This window comes from Clupea harengus, chromosome 10 (genome assembly GCF_900700415.2).
Source record: "Clupea harengus chromosome 10, Ch_v2.0.2, whole genome shotgun sequence".
Lineage (NCBI taxonomy): Eukaryota > Metazoa > Chordata > Actinopteri > Clupeiformes > Clupeidae > Clupea > Clupea harengus.
This window is the reverse complement of record NC_045161.1, coordinates 25,666,450-25,683,133: the sequence shown is the minus strand read 5'-3', so window position 1 is coordinate 25,683,133 and position 16,684 is coordinate 25,666,450. Positions and strand designations below refer to the sequence as shown.

The window sequence follows — 16,684 nt, the reverse complement described above, 5'->3', positions numbered from 1 at the left end:
TGTGTGTGTGCGCGCGCAAATGTGTATGTGATGTTTGTGTGTATGTGCATATGTGTGCGTGTATGTGACTGTGTGCGTGTGCGCGTGCGCGTGTGCGTTTGTTTAGGAGCCAAGGTAGGGGGATATGTGTGTACGCACTCAAACACGTGGGTCTGTGTACGTACATGTCTGCGCGTGTGTGTGTGTGTGTGTGTGTGTGTGTGTGTGTGTGTGTGTGTGTGTGTGTGAGACGGGGTGGGAGGTTAGGGAAGGAAGAGCTGGGCTATTTTGGTGTCCTTGCTCTGTTCTGCTCTGCACGGCGCCCTACCACTAAATTCCATTAAGAGGAGCGCCACAGATCAGACCAGGTGACAGTGGGATGCTTCCCCGCGACAGCCTCGATAGGATTCCTGTCAGGTTTCATGGGCCTCTCCAGCCGCCGGCACAATCTGCGCGTGTTGTGACACCGACATGCTAACACATACTAGAGTCAGCCACCTCAGCGCTTTTGAGGGCCGGCCACAGGAGGCCAGGGACAAGCTGGGGCACCGTCTCAAATAGGAAATGTCGGGAGGGGGTACCTTCATCAAATGAAGTCTTGTGGGCACGCCATTGATATTGGGATTGCTTTAGTGATTTGGTATATAGAGAGGGTTCTGGTCAATGGGGTTGAAAAGCATAACAAAGCCCCCAAGGACAACACACTTCATTATAAAACATGAGGATTGGAGGGGGGTGGGGGGACAGTTTTCACGATTAAACACATATGACAGCAGACATGGAGGTGAGAATCAGATGTTGACCTTGACGTGATTTAAGGGCCATGGTCAGAGCGTGAGCTGCACTCAGCTTCAAAGGTTTAAAAGGGGCTTTTAACTCACCCTTTTGAACAAGGAATCTCAAGCCAAATGATAAACAGAATATTCTCAACACCCCTCTGCCTGCCTTTCTCTCGTCTGTCTCCGTCTCTTTCCCTTTCTCTCTCTTTTTAAACAAGAAGCCACTGTGGTGTGATAGCGCTGGCTGGATTATATTGTATGTCCATAGGGAAGAGTGAGAGTAAGGCTCAGTTAAGCACTTCCAATACCGCAGTGGCTAATTACCCGAGTGGTTGTGATGAAAGACTTGTGTGTGTGCGTGTGTGTGTGTGTGTGTGTGTGGTGGGTGTTTTGAGGGTTAGCGGCTTGCTAGCAGCCCCAAGAGTTACCTAAAATATTATAGGCGCAAAGCGAGCAGGCCCCACAGGACATGCTATCGCAACACGCGCTGCTGAACGGTCATAAAAGATTTATGAAATAACTTTGCCCCCAAGTACAAAGTATCAGCACTGGAGTTAATGGTGCGATTATACTAATAAGGGCAAAAGGGGGAAAGAGAGAGAGAGAAAGGATGGGGGGGGGTGGGAGGCAACAACACACGATGACCGAGCAGGCAGGGCAGAAAGAAGGGGTAAGTCACAAGGGGGATGTGGGGGTAGGGGGGAGCTCACAGCGGGACGTCATTAAGACCCCACATGTGATCCACTCTACGCCACTGCCACTGATCCGGCCGTCCACGTCTCTATTGTCTGAGCTGTCACAGCTGGTTGCGTGACTGGTTTGATCTCTTCCTTTTCATGGGAGTCCAGCTGGGCAGCGCCACAGTGGATCAATATCTCTCTTAACGATCCCCGTGCACCCCACCTCCTCCGAACATTCAGGCATACACATGGGAGAGGCAAGGTATGACAGGTACCTGCTCAGCAAAGGATATGTTGTCTTGTTAAGGCATCAAAAACGACGATCAAATGTGTTCAAGAGTGAGCAAGTAGGGACACTAGCTTAGTGCCACGTGTCTGCTATTTCAATCTGAATTCATTACATCACACAGACGAAGTGTTTCATTCTTTGGTCTAAACCAATTTGACCTTGAAAACGACACACTGTGTGGTAATCTTGACATTACATGCATCACACTGTCCAAACCTTTTGTCCGGCTATAGTTCTGCCACTATGACTAAACGCCTCTGTTTTGTGTTGCGCCACCATGCTTTCTGCAGTTGTGTGAGAACCCTGAACCCTGACATTTCAGCAGCTTCAACCCGTGTCATTTTAAATCCTATCACAACAGGTATATTCCTGATATGAGACTTGGGGGCCCCTGTGTTTGATAATGCTTAATAGCAGTCGTTAAATCAACAAGGTTTGGTGATTTGTTTTTACTACATCATACAGGTTCAGCTTGTTATTTACTGTCACATGCTGATATTAAGAATAACATGTTTTCCAGGCGTTTGTTTGGTGGTAAACATTTGCTTAAGAAACTAATTAGCAACAATTAATCACGGCCGTCTACTTACTCTCTGCAGTCTTACTGGCTTGTTTTCCTGTCATGTACCTTGTCAGTCCAATATGGTGGCTGCCATTTCATTGATGATAATATCTTTTTCAAGAGAAAAAAGGCCCTCTAATAATCTCGCAGCCAAGGCGAGGGCATAAATATTTAAATAACCCACTAGAAATTGAAGGTGGGGGAATAATTTATCACGAATCAAATGCAAGGGCTGGAAAATAGGTAATGGAGAGTGTAAAGTAGCTGTCAGGCAAGTAATGAACAAAATTAAACAATGGAAAATTATCCACGAAGCCTGCTCCCGCCCGCAGCATGGGATTGCTTCACAGTGCCATGACCTGACACCATTTTGGCGCGCCGAGTGGGTCGCGACAATGAGAACAAGCGTGAGACGTTCTCATTTCACTCACCCGCCGAAAAGACTGGCAGACGGCTTTATTGGGCCAATACACATGTATCAACAGCTCTCTCATAAAGCTGCCTCGCTTCTCAATGTACGCCAAGAGTTAAGGCATGATTTACGGTGGCTAGCACAATAACGAGTTAATGATTAGCCAGGGGTGACCCATCATTTCACTTATGCTAGCCAAGGTGCGACGATGAGCCCAGGGTTGATATACTATGCCTTAGCCATGCAGTTATACCACAGCCGATTGAGTCTCAAACTCCGGGAGTCACATAAATTACACGCAACAACCCGATTTATAATCATCTCACGAGGATTACTCAAAGTCTACCGGTTTCCTCTGTTCAGACAACACAAATCACACACTGAGCACTGAGCGAGCGTGACACAACATTAGCAGGAATGTTAAATGTTTGCGGAGGACTTTCTCAAGTGCCGCGCATCTTTCATTTCATCGCCGAGTCGTCGCACATACTGGCAGATGTGCTGAACCAGACTGTGTATTATGGGCTGTCTCCACTTCCACAGCAAAAAAAACCCTCTACCCACCAGATACCCACATTACTGAGGACACTCTTGATGGATAACTGGCTGTGCACCAGAGTGGACAAATAAGGATTTCTGTTGACGCCTGAAACCATCCCATTTCCTCCAACCGTCTCGGTTCCTATGGTCCAGCGGTTAGGGAAATTACGGGGACACGGGGGGAGTTTTTGGTTCCAAATGGGATATTCTCTTGTCCCCATGGGAACGACGCCAAACCTCAATTACACTGGTGGAGTGTGTGTGGTGGTACCATCAGTGACCCCAGCAGTGACCTTCCTCAGTGCTACATGTGGAACAGGACGTTCTGTGCGAGCCAACTGAGAAAGTTTTCGTTGAAGACAAACCCAGCCCGGCAGGCACAGCACACAGTTGTTTTTATGGCTCTCTACGAGCTCGCTGTCTGTGTTTGCATTAGTATAACTATAGATTCCTTTTGAGCCCATGACACACAGTGCTAGGAAAACACGCTGCGCATCAAATACCGGTTTGTGTTCAGTCTACGGAGCAAACCGAGTCAACTGATTCCCCACAGCAGAAAATACTCGACGTGGGCGACACAGAGGAGACTGAAAAAAAGTGTGGAGGAGTTCAAAACAGCGGGGCCCTTCCTTCCTGATCGTTAACGCGTTTACTCCGAGGTGTTGGTCACGGCATTGATTATTGGACAGCCGTAATATTTAATTTCATTGACCATACTTACGGAGGTCCTTTGAGGCCTAATTTCATATGGTATGCGTTCATCAAATGATTCTGACAGCCCCCATTAATTAAATGGCTTGGATCAATGTCCGAGAGATTGAAAAATCAAGACGCCCCATTTTGATCTTAAGCGTTATTGGCTCCCTCAGCTCTTCTCTGATGTTCCATCTCTAACATTCGTCTCTGAGGGCCTATTCTTTCAAATCCCCTAACGTGTTTAGTCACCAAAATGGGCTCCTTTCATTGGTTGAGAGGGCCTGTGAATAGGCTGGCCTACCGGCGAAACAACAAGAAGGGAGTCCAGATTGTTTACACTGCCATCAACATAACAACGTAATCAATTTGTATAGCCGCTATAAATCCACTGGTCTGGCATGCTCCATTGGCCACCGAGACTCTGGCTTAAACAGCGGTCGGTGAGAAATTGTCGTCAGGTAGAGAGACGGAGACATCCCTAATGGCCGTTGTCATCTGCTCATGCTGATTCTTAAGCGCTTGTCTCCTTGTGTTTCTCCTTAAAAGCCAGAACAGTAAATCACAGCTGAAGAATCTCTCTCTCGTTCCCCTCTTACATTGTCCTTGTGGTTTTATATTTTAGTGTCGAGTCGTCAGAATGGGACAAAATGATTCCCACTTTGCATGTGAGTGTGCGTTATAAATTCTATCGGCCAAGACAAACAACGATTCACCATCGTCATTACTAATATCATTTGAACAAACTCTCTCCTGTTATCATAATGGAGGACATTTTCTTTTTTTTACAAAACAGATAAGACCGCAGTGCTGTAGCCAGTAGAGCATGAAAAGACATTTGGGGGGCTATCTTGACAAATGTTTGGTTTGGTGCAAAATAGCCCCACTTATATGTTCATAAGATATAGCCTGCAGGTCACTGGACTTTGTTCTGAGAGTTCTATTACTTTACAAACAGTGTAATGACTTTAGAAATATCAACTATCTCAAGTTTGCCATCTGTGATGCCTGCTACAATGACCCCAAGGTACTGAAGCCCATAAGCTCATTTCCTGTCTTCTTTAATAACTAACTCAGAGTAATGACTGGTTATATTTGCCAGCATGTCTGGCATATGAAAACAATATTAAACCAAGCCTAACCTTTACAAATCAAATATGGGTTTAAAATAAACCCACAAATTGCCACAGACTGAAGGCTGAAGCCAGATGCAACATTGTAAGACTACAAGAATACTAATAAAAAAAAACGACTGTATAACAGCACAGATGGCTTTTATTTCATTATAGTCTTTATTTTTTAAGTCTTAATTGTGTTAAACTATCTCTGTGCAGGATCTGTGGGTCACAGATATGAAGCATATGATTTAAAAAAAATCTAAGGGTCTAGCAGACGGCATCAAAATGATAACTAAAACCAGACCCCTGCCAATCGTGAGAACCTGCCTTTCACTAACAGGACATGAAGATTCACGGCCGGAGCGTTTTGATTGAGGAGTGATGCCAATCTATCACCGATTTCGTTTCAAGAGCCGAGCTGTCGGCCCCGGCACCCCTCAGGGAGCAAATCATCCAGACTCCCCCTCCATCACGGCCGATGCCTAACCGGGGTTACTGCCACCACCCGTCTCCCCAGGACCTTCAGTTCTGTCCGCCGCCCCTTTGATCAAGGCGAAGGGGTGGCATCCATCACGCAAAGAGCTGTCAGAAAGTGGTGGGGTTCACAGCGCCTTCGCTTCCCTCTTTTGCTCCCTCATCTACCCCCCCAACCCACCCCACCCACCCCACCCCAGAGCAGCCAAGTGACAGCCAGCTAACCCAACCACCAGACACCCTACAGGAGACACCGGGTCTGAACAGCAGCGTAAAGAAACTAGACACTAGACAGCATCTCTCTCCCTGGCCTGCTACCGCTTCTGCTAGCAGTGCTGTTCGCTCCGCTACACTCACCCACACACATACGTGCACACCGTGCTGGAAGTAGTAACTACATCACATCACATTATATCACAGCTCGGCACAGCACAACCATGTCTGCAATGTGTGTACTTATGTGCGTGTGTGCGTGTGTGTGTGTGTGTGTGTGTGTGTGTGTGTGTATCTCTGTCTTACCATGAGCAGTCATGGGCTCCCAAATAGAGGAGAGGGAGGCGGAAGGCAACAACAGGGGAAGGAGAGATGTGGGGGTTGACTTTATGAGTCAGAGGAGCTCATAAATCAACCCGTAACAATGAGGTCAGTGGCCGTAGCAGATCGGCTCTGCGTGAGCCGCGCGCTTAAGTCACCGGCCCACCGAAGAGGGCCCCTTGTGTCGCTCAACAATATAATAATTGGGCAGGAAGGGATTTTTCTTACTAGTTTTTCTTCCCCATCTCTCTCTCTCTCTCCACCTCTCTATCTCTCCCTGTCTCACTATGTCTCCCTCTCTTTCTCTGGCTCATTCTTCTGCTGTGTGTGGTAGTAGTTCTTCTACAGGTAGACCCACAGCAGGGCAACTGCAAAAGGCGCCAGGCAGGGTAGCAGCTATTTACACAGACGAACCCTGGGATAGCGCGAGAGAGAGAGAGAGAGGAAGAGGGAGACATCACCAACCCCCCCACACCCCCCATACACACACTTACACTTACTGACACTGCCGCAGATATACTTACAGAGTCAATGATGCCTACAAGGCATTTTTCACTTGGTGGAACACTCTGCCCCTGAATAGGAATTAATTACGGGGAGGGCTTTCGAAGATGACTTGCATTAAAATCTCTCTATTGACAACAAGAGCAATTATGAGCCTGGTGCTTTGAAGAGAGCACCATTATAATCAAAAGCAATGGCATCCCTCTCTTTTTCCCCCCCTTAGATGGAGGAGTGGATGGCCTTTCAACAACAACACGGAGCTCCTCGCAGAGGAGAATCAAACAAAACGCTAAAATTTCGTCTGCGGAGAGCGAGGGAAAGGCGTTAATGCAGGCATTGTCTTCTCGGAAAAGGGCGTTCTCTTTTACGGGGAGGTGCGGGCGGCGGCGGTGGTGGTGGTGGTGAGACACAATGAAGTTGCTGTGCACAGCACTGATTTTGATAGCAAGAGCCTGGCTTGCTGCGATAATGTGAAAGCTCAGGGCCATCTTTAGCGCAGCCTGTGATGTGAGGACCGAATAACCACAGAACAACAAGAACGGATGCAGAAAAGGGTAGAGAGGGAGGGAGATAGAGGAGAAAAAAAAACTTTGTCAATTAAGAGGCCACTTTAGGATGCAGTAAATCTGCCTCGAAGAATTATCACTGTACAAAATTAGTTGAGGACTTGTTATGATAACTGCAACTGAGTGTGTAAGAGGTCAAATTTAATACAGAAAGCCACTGAACACATCTCCGAGAGGAAGCTAAGACGGCGAAATCGGATTCTGTTATTAAATTGGTGCACTTCTTTCCCAACTGCAGAAAACCTCTGACATAATCAGGGCTTAAGTGGATCTCCAAATATTCATACGCTACTGAAGCTGGTTGGTGGCAGAGGCTTACTACGTGAAGAGGCCACCCTGCAAGAATATCACGATGTGAATGATCTTAAGGAGTAGCAGAAGATAGGATGCCACGAGCCACACACATACACACACACTCAACACAAGTCTCTCTATACAGTTTTTCAGTGTGTGACGAGGTTTCTCACATCATAAACATCACACAAATACCCGGTACCCAGCGGCCCCCAGCCTTCATCACCATCTAAGCACTGCGCATCCTCCTGAAAGGCCATCATGAGATCCAGACTACACAGCCCTGCGCCCAGCCCTGCGCCCAGCCCAAAGCTTGTGGACATGCATAATCCTCAGCGCTGGGTTGATGGACAAACTCTGACCTCAAGGAGAGGCAGGAGTAGACTCCAATTTGCTCAGCTACACATGAGGAGTCAGGAGGGCAGCACAAATCTCACCACGGCAAAACAGCACGCTGGCCTCCCTCTCTCTCCCTCTCTCTCTGTCTGTCACTCCCTTTGCCTCTCTCGCTCTCCTTTATATTTATATATATATATATCCCTCTGTTGCTCCCTCTTGCTCTCTCTGTCACTCTTTCTCTCTCTCACTCGCTCTCTCTCTGTTTCTCTGCCTTCCTCTTGGCGTCAGCTACCCAGTGTCAGGATTAACAGAGGGCCGAGAGGGGAGAGAGAATTAATCGATGTGGCGCTGAAAAGGTGCCGCTACGCTACACTGATGAGCTACTGGGTCAAGGCCCCACACCCTGTGGGAGAGCTCTGGGACTGCTGCTGCGGCTGGCCTTAATCCCCCCCACCCCCAGATTTATTATGTAGTCCGGGAGCGAATGTGGCTTCATTAGCCCCTCCATATTCCACAACCACTCCATACTACACACACCACACCACACTGTGTTATAACCACTCCATATTACACACGACGCCACACTGTGTTATAACCACTCCATATTACACACACACACACACACACACACACACACACACACACCACACAGCGCCATAACCATTCCATACTACACACACACACACACACACACCACACCAGGCCATAACCACTCCATACTACACACACACACACACACACACCACACAGCGCCATAACCACTCCATACTACACACACACACACCACACAGCGCCATAACCACTCCATACTACACACACACACACACACACACACACACACACACACACAACGCCACACTGTGCTATAACCACTCCATACTACACACGACGCCACACCAGGCCATAACCACTCCATACTACACACACCACACCACACCTACTCCATATTCCGATCCACGTCGCACCATGTCCTCCTGGCTCCTCACAGGAGTTTAAAGTCCAGGCAGATAAGAGCGGTGAGGTCATGCCCACTGGAGTAAATGCTGATCAATTCACACGTTCGTCACGACTACAAGCCGCCAAGGCTCCCATTTACGATGCTGTTTACACACAAAGTCTAGCTGATTTGGTTGACGCAGCTCAACTGATGATGTCAATACTGTGTTAGTATTGGCTTCTTAACAAGATGGATGTGCTTCGAAAGACACACGTATGAATTTGCAATCTGTAACTGGTTTAGGGGATATTGTGCTGGGAAGGTACTCTATGCTAGAAAGGTGATTGAGTTCTTCTTTCCTACCATTTCCTACCATTCTCTGCTCCTCACTGACAACCCTCTTCCCAATGTTCACAGACACGCTCTATCTGTGGCTAAGAGACTCCCAGACTATCAGTTACCAGGAGCGCACAAAGCAATGTTCTGCAGCTGATTCTATAGCTACCGGCCTACACCCCTCCTCCAAAGCCTTTTGTCTCCCTTCTTCTCTTCTCTACTTTTCTCTACTCCTCCCTTCTCTTCTCTCGCAAGACATTCCACCACTCCCCCTCCTCTTCCCCTCTCACACACCCCCCCCCCCCTCTCCCCCCTCCCTCCTGAAACACTCACGCAAGGGTAAGTGTATGAACAGACTTCAATTAAAAAGTATGCGTCGGGGAGATGGATTTGAACATATGTACACAGACGTGTGACTGGCAGATGCCCAGCTTATCAGCGGTGTTAAGACAGACACACAAGCTGCTCGACGGGTCTACGCTTGCTCGCACTTCAATGGCTACAGGGCCCAGGTGAAAAAAGACGAGGGAGAGGGGGAGAGAAGAGGAAGAGAGAGGAGAGGAGAGGGGGGGAAGAGCGGAGAGAATACAAGAAGCAAATGAGAAAAAAATGAAGTGCAGTCCGTCAGCTGGCTGCTCATGTGGAAACAGGAAATGCCCTTCAAGATCTGTGACACATTAACAGGACCTGATGTGGGCTTGACATCATCGCTTGCCAATCATATCAATCATCTCAGATGCTGACATAGGTCTGACACCAACATTTTAATCAATTACGCTGAAAAATGACTCTCTTTCAGCTTAATTAATTTTCACCAGGGGAAAAAATAATGACTGCAGCAGTTGTGAAATCCAACTCTTCATGAACTCAGGGATCCCAGCTAACTAATCTGACATCTTAACGCGAGGAAGAAGACAAAATGATGAAATAATTTGAAAGACTCTTCTTTCATTAGATGCAGAAACCCCCTCAATAATAATTAATTGCTGCATCAAATTCAACTGTACGTCAATTTGTTTTATCCCGCCTGAGTTGTCCTTGTTAAAGCCGTGTAAAGTGATATTTGAGGGAGTTTTGAGACTCTCTTGGCAGGTAGTCCAAAGTGGAGGGAGAACTATTCACCTTCACCCCAGGCCAAAGTCTCTATGGAAACCCCGGCCTACAGACAGTGCGCCTCACCAGCGCACAATAGCCAAAGTGAAGGCAAATGAGAGATTGGAGATGAGTCAGCCAGTCACACAAATGTCTTTCTTTCTCTATCCCCCCTTTCTCCTCCACTCCTTGGTTTGCTGTTTCCATCCCTTTCTGACTGGTTATTCATTAAATACAAACAGGGGCAGAGATATTTTTGTATGATAAGTAAGGGAGGCAATTACCCAGGAACAGGGTTAGCGTCACGGCGCACAGCCACTCCAAAGAAGGAGTTTGCTTTTAATCTGCCTCCACCACATCCAGCCATGCTGAAAAGAGAGAGAGAGAAAGAGAGAGAGAGAGGGACAAAGAGTGAGGCAGAGTGAGAGAGAGAGAGAGAGAGAGAGAGTGAGAGAAAAGGATGAAAAGCGAAGCAGAGTGAGAGAGAGCTCAAGGTCCTGGCCGTCACCAGGTGGTAGCAAGTTGAGAAGACGGTGAATAAAAGGAAATGGCTCATCATAAGTCACTCATTTGCATGTGGCAATGGCTGCTGGTAAGGACTATGCGAGCATTACGCATGAACGGTATTAATCGTACACGCCTGGGTCTTCTGTCTTCGCCTACTGTAGCAAACATGCTACAACATGCCAAAAGAGATCTCCCAGTGAAAACAGGTTCCCATATTTCAGATGTGTCAAACACATCCGATTTCACTCATCTTCCACACAGACGCATGCACACACATGAACACACACACACACACACACACACACACACACACACATCACACCCTTGGGGTAAACGTCCAACATTCAAACCAGGCAGTCAGGTCAGCTCCTCATGCATTCCATGGATTTGTGTGGGTCCGTGTGTCTCTGCCTCTCTGCCACGATCGTGCCCTTTGGAAGGTGACATTTCCCGGAGTCGACAGCTGAGCGCAGAGACTGCTCCTCGTAAACAGCGCTTAAATGCAAATGCTGCTAATTCCACACATCTTAAAGGGTCCGCGCAGCATCCGAGACACTATGAAGGGTCGTGCTAAAAGGCTGATTGACACGTCCTCCCACCCCACTCCCATCCTAACACCCACTCCCTCATCCGGCTTCAAGCGTGAGGCCAAGCATCAACCTGACAGGCCTCCATCAATGCGTCTGACGTGGCTGTCACGCAGCATATCCATCGCGCCGCATAGTGAATACACACGTCCAAGTCTGCTTAGGCAGCCATGGATAAACAGGGCTGGACTCTCTCTCGCTCTCTCTCTCTTTTTCTCTCAAGAGTCCACAACACACGCACGCTTAAGAAAGGCAAATTAACGGTCACATGAGCAGTGCCCTTTTGTAGGCCACATTGAGAAAACAAACACATTTCCACAACACACCCATGTGTGCTTATCCCCTCCACCACTCACACACACACACAGAAACACAAACATACACAAACAAACGCACACCCAACTACCTCACAAACAGGCTTTACTAGAGCCAGGACCTGACAATGGCTGTCTAAGGGTATAACTCCTGTCACAACACACACACACACACACACACACACACACACACACACACACAAGGGGCGGACTCCCACCCGTGCGTTTCCAGGGTGTGTCAGGACTCATCAGCCCATCTGCACCTCCCGGAGTGCACATCCTACCAGCCCTGGACCCTACAGGTTGTCATTTTCAGTTAAGGCTTCAAAGTGACTTTCAGCCGCTCAGTCACATCGCCTGAGGAGGCCACAGAAAGAGAGGGAGAGACAGAGAGAGGCCAGGAGAGAGAGAGAAGAAAGAGAAGGGGGGGGCAAGATAGAGAGAGGAAGGGGGAAAGGAGGGAGAGACGGGGGAGAGCAAGAAAGAGAAAGAGGATGAAAGAGAGAGAGGATGAACATGAGGCAGAGAGGGGAGGGGGAAAAAAATGGAGGCTTCTTGACGAGCAAGGCCACTGCGAGATAGGTTAGCCATAAGGTGGATGAGTGTGACCTCCACCAGGCTTTCATCAACGTCCCAGACTGACAGCACGTGCGAGAGAAGCAATGGCCGCCCTTCTCGCCATGGTATTTGGCAGGTCTCTGTCAGACAGACACTCTTAGTTATTTACACCCACGGACCACATCCCATTTCAGCTCAGGGGGGAAGATCTACTTCCATTCTCTGAAGATTACAGCTCGCTGGCTGGCTGAAATAGTGTCTCTTCCCCTACATCCAGCTGCTGAAGAGGAACACATAAATCACAGTTAGTGATGGAATGTGTATGTTGCAAAAAGCACCATTGCGAAAGCACAGTACGAGAAAAAGGGCCGTATTGCTCCAAGTCACAGAATGTTTTCTTTTTTTTTCTTCTAAAGACATCTGCGTTGAGGAGGTATGCGAGACACGCACGCGATGAATTATTTATGCGGCTGATTGATAACGGCATTGTAGGCAGTGACAGTCCAGTTATTATCTTGCAATGAAAACAAAGACAAGAATCACTAAAGGACAATAAACATGTTGATTTGAGCAGAACCACTGGAGCTCTGACTCATCAATGGCTGTTTGGCCAGGCCGAGGCCAAAACTTTGAGCTAATTCCTCCGAGCTGTGCTATTAAATGCCAACTCGGTCTGCTTCAAAGCCCCGCCAAAGCGAGATAAAGTAACTATTAGACACACTGCCACCAACTATGGATGCCACCCTAAATAGCCCTGGATGGAAATGCAGATGATAATTAAATTCAGTCTATTTTGAACTCCTCTTCAGAGGCCTGTGGTGGAGCGAAGAGCTTTGAATCCTCCCATCAAAGGCAAAAGAAATAAACAGAAATACTCCCTCCAAAAGGAAACCAAATTACTGGTGTTACGGGCAACACTGGTTTGATCCGTGGCCAGTTGGGGTGGAATGTTAGTGTGGTCGTTAGTAAACCCAAGGCTAGTGCATTCTTGCTGTGTGTGTGTGTGTGTGTGTGTGTGTGTGTGTGTGTGTGTGTGTGTGTGGGCCCACTGATGCCCTGTGGGGTAATACTTACACAGAGCACACACACGCACAAACACTACAGCAAGAGTTTCAACAGCAATCAATTAATACCTACATGGCCACCACAATAACGAGGCAAACAGCAGAAATCCGGACAGCAAACGAAACAAAGACGGGATTAGCTCCATTAGGCGAGGAATCTCAGTGGCAATTAACCTGCAGCGAGAGCAAAGCCCCTCTCTATCAGATTCCTGTGTGCGGCGCCAGAGTGGGGCCGAGTGGGGGAAGTGGCAGCGAGGACGAGACGTGACAAAAGCGAAGGGGGTCATAAAGGAATTCCCTTCCCTTCCCTCCCCACCTCCCCCTTGACACCCCCACTGCGCACACACACACACACACACACACACACACACACACACACACACACACACACACAGACCAAACCTTGAGCTGTAAACACACAGAATGCAGAGGTCAGTGGAGGAGCAGTGGAGGTGGGGAGAGCTAAAGTTAACAGTGGGCAGGCAGGTTCAGCAAGGCAATAAGGTGAAGGGCCCCTGCCACTTCACAATAGCTCAGCTGGGTTGGGGAAGTGTGTGTGTAATTGTGTGTGTGTGTGTGTAATTGTGTGTGTGTGTGTGTGTGTGTGTGTGTGTGTGTGTGTGTGTGTGTGTGTGTGTGTTTGAGTTTATGGGGGAGGTTAGGGAAGATCATTAGGGTCTTTGAGGAGGGTGTGAGTAGGTTGGAGAGCAGTCCTCCAAAAGGCTCTCCTTATCCCTGACTGCTCCTGCACTTCCTCCTGAAGACATCAGATATCGTGTTCTCCTTCTCCTCCTGTTTGTCTTCCCAATCTGCACAGACATACATATATCTCTTCTCCTCTCTCTCCCACACACACACTCCCCACGACACAAGGTGTGGCGCAACATGTAGGCCGGGGGAAGAGAGCAGAGGTAAACGGTGACTTCTTTCTGCCCCTAAATGAGCGAGTGAGGAGCTGTGGAGGACTATGGGATTACGGGCTGACAATGGCACGCTTGAAAGACGTAAGCTTAGCTGCCTGAAACGTAACCGCTCCCCGGAGAGCGCCCAACTCCCCAGCTGAACCAAACGAGACAGACAGCTCATTCACGGTGACTTCTCACCAAAAGACATTTTTGATGGAGCAGACAATCAATGGGACAAAACAAAAAAAGGAGGGGGAAAAAAAAGTTCACTGGTGGTTCAAACCTCCTGGCCTGTCTGGTTTTCTGAACTGGGGGGGGGGGGTTATTCGTTAAAGCACTCTGTGTGTGTGTGTGTGTGTGTGTGTGTGTGTGTGTGTGTGTGTGTGTGCCATCTCTCAATAACCAAGCTGTTTTTTACTCACCCCCTCCTACATCCCAGTCAACAATTAAACAAGTAAACATTGTTACAAACCTCATTTAACCATCATTAAATCAACGGGCTCACTCTCCCTTCATTATAGACACTCGCCAGGGTTTCACACTCAGTTCATTAGCTGGGGAGAGAAGCGTTTGCGCTCTCAAGAGAAGCCCTACACAGAATGTAATTACAACATCTAGGCCTCGGCATTAAAATCTTGTACAGATTCAGAGAAACTACGGAAATTTAATTCAAAACAAGCAGAAGCAACAAAATAAATGACCTTTTTTTTTCTTTTTTCGTATTCTTTAAAAAAAAAAGCTGGGCTTGTTTAGCAGAGACACACACACACGCACACACGCTAGTGCTTTGTCTCACCTCCCCTATCCGCTCCTTGCCACCCAACCTACCTGTGGCTCAGGGGCAGAACTTGCCAGAGGACAAACTGATTCACAGACCTGAGCTGAATTATTCACCCCAAAAAAGTACAACCTAATTAAGGTGGGAAGTTTTGTTGCGAAATAGTTCAGGGAAGTTAGGCCAACAAACAAGAAGAAGATTAAAACAGAACTAGTTTGGTTTTGGGGGAAAGTCCTGGCTTTATAAATCAAAATTCTCTAAAATGACTTCTAAAACTTAACAGCTTCCCAACATACCAGTCAAACCAAGCCAAATCAAATCAAGTTCAATACCCACGCCAATCCATGTAAACACAATGAACCCCAACAGATACCTTTGAACACACTAAAACCTTTGAGACATTCTGGAAAAGTGAACCACATCACTTACCCATAACCAAAGTCAGAAATCCAAATCCAACAGAAATCCCAACCAAAAGGAGGGGGGAAGAAGCAGTGTCCCTCTTTCACAGCCTGTAATTATGAGATTGGCAGCCTGAATGTTATCCTCAAAACATATGCACCATACAAAAGGCAAGTCCTTCTTCTTACACACAAAGTGCTAGCCTTCCCCGAGCCAGGTTCAGGGTGAGGAGAGAGTGAGAGAGAGATCGAGCGTAGGCGATGGGTAAGGCAGGCAGCCACAGGTTGGGGCCACCACAGAAGAAGTGGACGGGCAGGTGTTGAGGGGGGGGAGATAGGGGGGGGGAGTAGAAAGTTAGTGGGAGCCGGGTCTCGTAGCTAATCCATCTGGCCGGAATGGCACAGTCGCACGTCAGCGAATCCACAAGCAGGTCCCACAGGACTGCCTTGCTCTCTTTCTCTAGCGCTCTCTTTCTTTCTTTCGTTCGTTCTGTCTTTCTCTCCGTCTTTCTCCGCTGCTCTGCTCTCCTGGGACGAGGCTGAGTTGACTCTGAACAGGGCTTGCCCAGGCACAACCAGTGTCTATGCGTCATGTCACTAGGTGTTGAGTTACACAGAGGGTGGGTGGGGGGAAGGGTGGTGACTGCCAAGAGGCCAGCCAATCACAGCCTTGGGCTCTTCTGAACCTGTTTTTTTTTTTCTTTCCGGCCCCTTTCCACTGTTCTCACTGCACAGGTAAGAAAGGGGAGGGGCGTCCCCCACAGGCATCACCTGGTCAAGGCAGACAGAGAAGCGGTGGGGGATGGGCGAGGGCGAGAGGGAGAGGGAAAGGGGAACTTTTTTTTTACCGCACACACACAAGATTAGTTTGAAAATAAGTCGACTGGCAGGGCTCGCTGACTTGCTGGCAGCAGCATTGCTGGTGTTGTTGAGATAAAGGTTTTTAAACTGAAACGTCCCAGTTGATTTGGAAACACCACCGCGGGCTAAAGCTGTTTGTCTGTGCTGATAAGTGTCATAAAAGACAGAGGCTATCCAAGTAACAGGATGTTTCAGACACAGACGATTGTCCTTTAAATGACTCCTCTAAAACACAGCATTTTTTGAAGGGTGTGTTTTTTGTAAGATACAGAACATGAGCAACTACTAATACAGCTGGGGCAAAGGAAGTCAAGACAAAAGCACGTCGTCAGAAGTAGCTCCGGCAACAGAGAGAGTGGCACTGTGAAAAGAGGTGGACCCCACACAGCACAGTTTGATGGCCATTAAGGTTTATTTCAAGTTTCCACAACAGTGTGGTCCTGTTTATTTTCCACCCAGTAACAACAATCTTTTCATTCCACCAAATTTTCATTAAATTTTAAACCATAGTTATGAAAAATCCCACTGAATGAATGCTGTTGATTCCTCTTCATTGGCCAATATTTTTAGAATAATAAAAT

At 47.9% G+C, this 16,684-nt stretch overlaps 1 protein-coding gene across 9 annotated transcripts in view; it reads right to left on the bottom strand.

The window, feature by feature from the left end:
* Positions 1 to 15,847, bottom strand: part of ptprfa (protein tyrosine phosphatase receptor type Fa) — a 173,457-nt gene extending 157,610 nt beyond the window's left edge. For 6 of the 9 annotated variants that reach the window (XM_031574577.2, XM_031574578.2, XM_031574583.2 and 3 more), the window contains exon 1: positions 15,271 to 15,846. The gene's annotated coding sequence lies outside the window, so the exon portion shown is untranslated. Of the gene's footprint in view, positions 1 to 15,270 lie in introns of all 9 variants that reach the window. The other 3 variants (XM_031574574.2, XM_031574576.2, XM_031574575.2) reach the window with 1 other exon arrangement.
* Between the last annotated feature and the right edge of the window lie 837 nt (positions 15,848 to 16,684).